This window comes from Penaeus monodon, chromosome 35, assembly GCF_015228065.2.
Source record: "Penaeus monodon isolate SGIC_2016 chromosome 35, NSTDA_Pmon_1, whole genome shotgun sequence".
In the NCBI taxonomy this organism is placed as follows: Eukaryota; Metazoa; Arthropoda; class Malacostraca; order Decapoda; family Penaeidae; genus Penaeus; species Penaeus monodon.
Window position 1 is genome coordinate 16,172,301 of NC_051420.1, and position 7,500 is coordinate 16,179,800.

The window sequence follows — 7,500 nt, forward strand, 5'->3', positions numbered from 1 at the left end:
TGGTCTGAGAATGTTGTACATCTTTCCACTACGTGTAAGACTTTTAATGGCTTTTTGCATTCCTCACAGCATGTTTCACTTTTAGCCATCATTAGTTTTATCTGGCTCTGCAAACAGTACACGTTCTGGAAAACTGACTTTCTCCTTGCTCCCTATTACAAATACTTTTTTTCTGTACCATTTACACTGTTTTGAAGAAGCTTCCCGGCATTCTTTATAGTGGTAACAGCATACTGGACCTGGACAGTTGTCATTTTGATGACCTGTCATACCACACTTTACACACACTCATGATAGACACTTTTCCTTAAGATGGCAAGAGTTGGGTCCATGCCCATAACCCTCGAAGTGGAAGCAGTGGTTGTGCACATATGACTTTACCTTGAGGTGGTACCATGCCAACTGATTCCAGAAGAACTAAGGTTTCTAAAGTTAAAAGAAGAGCTGGCCTCAATTATTCCAGACCACCAACTTTCTTCTTAAAAGCTTTACTGCCACTATCTTTAAATTCTTTAGTTCCTCTAAAGTTTCTTTACAGAATAACTCATCAGGTCTTGGGAAAAGACAATTTCCAAAGTTTCTGAAGTTTGAAAGAAGAGCTGGTGTTAATTATTCCAAACCACCAACTTTCTTAAAATGCTTTACTGCCACTACCTTAAAATTATTTAGTTCCTCTAAAAGTTTCTCTACAGAATAAATCATTAGGTCTCGGGAAAAGACAATTACCTTGAACTAATTGAGTTTTTTTTGTGAGAACATGAGACTTGAGCCCTAGGAATGTCACATATCGCACACAGACGGTCATTCTTGTCTGGTGACAAAACTTCAACTATCATTCCACCATCTCACTGTGGGGTGATCTGAGGATCATGATGACACGCCTCAACTATGTACTTCAAAAATATCACACCGTCATTGGTCTTCACTACAATGTATTTATTCTATGGGATACTTAGATATTTACTAGGTAAGATTTCCTCAATGGACTGAGGACTTTTCTCCATACCTAGTCTAGGAGCCCAGGAAGCATTACGATTCCCATTCTTGCCCTTTGGAAGTAGGAAAGGTTCCAGAGTGACATGAAACATTCCAGAGGGATTGACCAGGGGATTGTGTAGGTCAGCAGGGAAAAAGCTAGTTCTTTGTAAATTTGTAGAAATCATATACATTAGAATTCTCCATTTCTTCACCCCCCATCCCCACCCACCATTGAGTCCAACGATTGATTGATTATTTAGAATGATCTACTGTGTCAACAGCTAAGGTTATTAGCGGCGAATACCTTGTTAGATAGATATTAAAATATTTAAATCTTAAAACATCTATCAATAAATATCTTACAAATAACAATAAATATATTAAAAATCAAAGCATAAAATTTATGCTCTAAGTGTATGAAATTATTGCATAAATATTACGCATAATTAAATTTTATTGAAAACATTAGTCTCCCAAAGGACCCTCTATGTAACAATCCTCCCCCAATACATTTTTCAGTGTATATGGGGGAGACAAGTACATATGTCTTTGGTCTGAGAATGTTGCACATCTTTCCACTACATGTGCGACCGTTAATGGCTGTTGCTATACCTCACAAAGTGCTTCACTTTTAGCCATCATCGGCCCACGAGTCAGTCTTGTGTGCCCGATTCTTAGTCTTGTCAATACAACTTCTAATTTTCGGTTGCGATGGATGCTGATTACTCAGCTGCCAAGGTCATATCTAATATCTTACAGTTTGTTTCTGGAGTTATGCCTCCATTGTTCTCTCCATTCATCGTGAATACAAATCTTGATACTGGGTTTCAGGTCGGTGTATGGGAGAGGAAAACGAGCATCACTGGGCTGAGCAGCAGCTGCTCTGGCCTTCCCATCAGCTCGCTCATTCCCACTGTTAACAACATGTGCTGGCACCCAACACAGAGTTATCTTTTTATGTGTTGACATCAGTGCAAGCCAATCTTGAATCTTCCCTCACCACTGGATGTGATGAGTTTAAGCCCTTAATTGCTTGCAAGGCACTATAAGAGTCTCAATATATTATAATAGAATGTTTCTTTAGATCTCTAGTCATCTCGACTGCTGCAATAATGGCATGTAACTCTGCAGTGAAGATTGAGGCTGCTAGAGAAAGATTGCCAAATGCAGTCTTCCTTTTGCTCACTGCTACAAATCCCACACCATTTTCATATTTCAAACTCTCTGTATATATTGCTTCTGATCCTTGATAGTTAGAAGTGTGTTGAAAAAATCTCCACCTGACTTCTCCTTCGGATCTCTCCCCTTTCCCAATTCCGACCAAATCCAGCTCAACTTCATTAGTCCAAGGGGGGGAATTGGTGAATTCCAACAGCCAAAACCTTAGTGAGATTTAAATTAAGATCTTCCACAAGATTCCTCATTCTCCTACCATAGGATCGGCTATCCTCAAGGGGTTTGAAAAACAATCTGGATGTAGGAGATCCCGGAATCCTTTGTTGTCTCGTGTAGTAAATCAGATTCATGTAGTCCCGGTGCAATGAAAGAGGTGGTTTTTCACTCTCAGCATGCAGGGACTCCATAGATGACGACCTGAAAGCCCCTGTACAGATTCAGAGAGCTTCATTATGAAATGAGTCCAACATCCGGCATTGAGAGAGAGCATGTGTGTGTGTGTGTGTGTGTGTGTGTGTGTGTGTGTGTGTGTGTGTGTGTGTGTGTGTGTGTGTGTGTGTGTGTGTGTGTGTGTGTGTGTGACTATGCCCCGCTGGTGGATACCTCGATGGACTCCGACGAGCCCCTCGCAGAGTACGTCCGACGACATTGGGAGCGTAATGCTCTCGGAACTCCCTCTTTCGGTTGGTCGAACTTCGCCCGGCGTCACTGCTTCGAGGGGACACCGGGTGTGAGAACACCCCTTGAAGAATCGTCGAGCCCATTTGAAGTGTTCACCAGTGTTTTCCCAGAGGAGTTGTTTCAAACTATTGTGGACGAGACGAATCGGTAAGTAAAAACAGTATCTCTTTCTGTATTCTGACTTGAAAAACGTAATTTTCTTTCTCTACATATCCATTTTTTGAAACACCCCTGATTACCTTGCTGGAGAAGGCAAATCTGTTCATTACCTGCAGACCCGGAAGACCAGCGCCATTGAGACGGTACGTCTGAACCGGCGTGGCATGCCCTCGGACCTGCAGGCGAGTCGGGGACAAATCGACTTCCGGAGCAGCAAGACCGGAATGATTTGCCTTCAGTGGGTGGATAAGCATCCTGTTACGATGCTGTCTACCGCCCACACCAGCAAGGTCGTCACACTGCCTCCCAACCGCCGAGGGGTGGAGAGGTCGAAGCCTGAAGTTGTCGTTGACTACAACAACGGCATGAAGGGCTTCGACCTCTCGGATCAGCCATCAACCAGAAAAAAACAGAAAATGGTATAAGAATGGTATACAGCTACGACTAACGCGCTGGCTATCCACAGGGCCCTCGGCGGTAAGATGACATAGTATAAGTTCGAGGATTGCTGCAGCAAGGTAAGCCTCTGCCCTTTTTTTTCTTTCTTTCTTTTATTCTGATATAAAATTATTATTTTCAATGTTTTTTGAGAATGTCTTTAACAATGTCTTTTTTTCTTGCATTTTTTACAGGCGGTCGCCATGGCTCCTTCCGGCGAAATCCTTCTCAGGCTCGCCACGAGGAGGAAGTTCCCCAGCAGGCACACATGCCAATTGACACACCGCATCGTCAGTGGCGTCGATGTGTGCTCTGCTAGAGAACCACCGGCGCAGGAGGAAGACCAGGGTGATGTGCAGTTGCTGTGGCACCTTACTGTGTCCCACCCCATGCTTTCAGGGATTCTATGCCTGAAGCTGATGGGGATGTGTAAATATATGTAAATCATGTAAATATTTGTACAGAGTATTTTGAACAAGAAGATACTTTGTAAAAAGTATCTGATGTTCCCTTAATATGTACAAAACTCGCTGGTTGTTGTTATTTCAGGCTATAATGCTTGAAAATACAGTCTCTATCAATTATCTGATACATTTTTTTTTTATTTCAATGTATTTATTCGGAAAAAAAAATGTCGTTTTACACTATGTTTCGATCTCTCGCCAAGACAAACCATTGATTTTACACACTAAAATGGGTGATATACACATAAAATGGACTTTATACTATAGTATTAGACAATAATATCGTTAAAATGACATATAATAAAGATACAGTAAGTCTACAAACTTTCACATGGTTCTGGAGTACACGCGCTCCCGTCCAGAGAACAGTTGCCTGCTTCTATTTCCCGTCAAGTTAGGTTTACAACACTTTTCCGGACCGTCAGTAATGGGTTAAAACACTTCCCTGCGACGCTGTACCTCATAAATAAAAACCTCGGTAAGGAAACCCTATTGTGAAAAAAGTCCCACGTGATACTAGATTTCCGTAGCTCGCAGCACCGACAGGAAGGCCCCGGGTTTTTCGCCCGGGCTTGGCGAGTGCAGAGAAAGCCTTTCACAGCCTTCGCTAAGAGCGGGGGTTCCCTGCCCTTAGCGGAGAGTCACGCTCCTCATCAGCATAAGTGAATGAACAGAACATTAATAGAACAAAATAGGACAGAACGATACAGACACAAAACCCTCCCTTAATTGGTGACAACGTCAGAATATTTACGGTGCTTGATTTTTAACTATTTGATTTTAAAATGTGTTTTGTTCCTGTGAATGGTGGTGCTTATGGTGTGCGTATAGTGTGCTTGGGTGTGTGTAGGAGGCGTTCCACATGGGTTATTCATGTTTGTATTGTGTTACATTTTGTTAATTTGTTGTTTTCTAAAGTTACGAGTTTTAAGTGTTGCATATGATAATGAAATAGAATTATCGTCAACTTTTTTTGTAACCCTTATTATTCTGACAACAAGGAAAGGGATAAAAGGTATAGAGATGCTGAACGTCATTGTAAGTAATTTATGATAATCATCCTCTCATACACATGTGTGTGCGTGTGCGTGCGTGCGTGCATCTGTATCTTTATCGATAACGATATCTGTCTCCCTCTTTGCGTGTGTGTCTGTGTTTTCATACTTCTATTTTTTTGTAGATATTATATATATATATATATATATATATATATATATATATATATATATATATATATATATATATATATATATATTAAGTGTGTGTGTGTGTGTGTGTGTGTGTGTGTGTGTGTGTGTGTGTGTGTGTGTGTGTGTGTGTGTGTGTGTGTGTGTGTGTGTGTGTGTGTGCGCGCGAGCGTGCGTGTGTGCGTTTATATATAGAGAGCTATAGGTATGTGTGTGTGTTTATATAAATGTGCATATGAATGTATGTTTGTATATACAGAGTAATAAGAAAAAATCTTGATTGTATACATTGTAGAGCTTAAAAACCGAGTTCGAATATTAAATAGTATATCAACCCGTAAATCCGTGTATATTATGTATGTGATTTTGCGGTCAAATCTGTTCTAATGTTAGGTTTCCACCTGTCATTGAACATATGTTGATGAAGGAAGAAAATATGTATACAATATACTAACTTCCGTGCAGCTTTAACTATCTTCTAATTAGGCTATGAGAATAGTTTGGCAAGATTTGATTCGTATGTCAACAGAAACAAACTGGGAGATAGCAATAATATAAAGAAATACATTTTTACCGAGATTGTTCTACATAATAAAAGAAATGCAAGCTTGAGAGTTATACACTAAACACAGAATTGCAACATCTGTTTTCTCATGCCCCGGTTTCGTCAGCAGGGTAAACCTTCAAAGCCAAACATCGCCCACACTACCTTTAGAATCTCTTACTTTGTTAATGCATTTTAACCCTTTTAAACCTTGGGCAATGTGATACGCGTAAATTTATTGTAGATATGTTACTTGTTCTGAAGAAGAAAATAGAGACAATCTCTCTCGTCGATAACAGTGGATAATTGTGTAGAAGAGGAATGTTATATTCAGTATGAAATCTCCTTGATGTAGGCGCTCATAGTTTTATGTTAGTAGATATGCCATTCCACCTGAGATGTTTTTTTTGCACTGAACAATAGAACTATTTTATTCCACTTGTTCTTATTTTTTCTCGGTATCAACGCGCTACTGTTTTCGTATGTACCTCACTGTATTGGCTGTCCAGACAGTTATTTTATATTATATCAGTGGCCCCTGTGGCCCAGTGGATAAGACATTGGCCCCCTAAGCCAGGGATTGCGGGTTCGAGCCACAGGTTGCAAGAAAATACAATTTTAGTTGAAAGCATCCCTACGGTAAGTTGCTTTCTCCGTTTATTTCTCGCTCAAATCGCTGCCAACTGTTGATGTCAAGGTGTGGCGCTAGCGAGAGTAATTGTGATGTTGTAAAGTAATATTATACCGTCTATAGATGTGGCTTTGTTCATTGGAGGAGAGAAGACATTGACATTATATATCCATGCACGTATCTTAGTATCGCATTAACCAAATTTTGTATATAGATTTTTTATCATCAAGACAGCATATTGTTTTGAAGAAGGTAAATATTTGTGTGTGTGTGTGTGTACGTGTGTGTGTGTGTGTACGCGCGCACGCGTGAAAAAATCATATGATAAACGATGAATGAATATAAATCATGTTAAAATACATGCATATTCTCCTGCTTCGTCAGTACAACAGATAAATAAAAAAGTGTACCTATTTACGCCACTTTGCTTCTTTTCTATTATTACCGAGGTTTCTTTGAATGCCCTGTTATGTTTATCAAACGCCCATGCTCCACAAACTCACGATTTGCAACGTTTCTAGTTTTGTCGCTTGGCCTCTTTTCATTCTGCCCCTTGCAATGCAACAGCATTAATCAGGAGGGGGCGGCAAAGCGTGGGTCCGACAATAACAAGTATTTTGTTGAATTTTTTTATAAATGTTAAATTGGTAATTAGTTAGGATTTATAACAAAAGAGGAGGCTGACTAAAGGCATTGTATATATTAATCACGAGGGGGCGGCAAAGCGTGGGTCCAACAATAACAATATTTTGTTTAAATTTTTATAAATGTTAAATGGGTAATTGGACTTCAGTTCGTCTCATTTTTGTTTGTTATTTGTTCATCGTAAAGTCATGGCATTGTGGAATCTTAATGAAGCCCAGTATCCAGTGGTCGTCTGAGCCATAAGTAATATTTAGATTCCTATTTTCTTTAATATTAGCAACATTACTGTGCGTTTGTGCGTGCGTGTGTGCATATATATGTATATATATATATATATATATATATATATATATATATATATATATATACACACATGTGTGTGCGCGCGTGTGTGTGTGTGTGTGTATGTGTGTGTGTGTGTGTGTGTGTGTGTGTGTGTGAGTGAGTGAGTGAGTGAGTGAGTGAGTGAGTGAGTGTGTGTGTGTGTGTGTGTGTGAGTGTGAGTGTGTGTGTATGTGCAGATATATGTATGCATATATATATGCAGATATATATATACAAATATATATGTATGTATGTATGTATACATGTGTACAT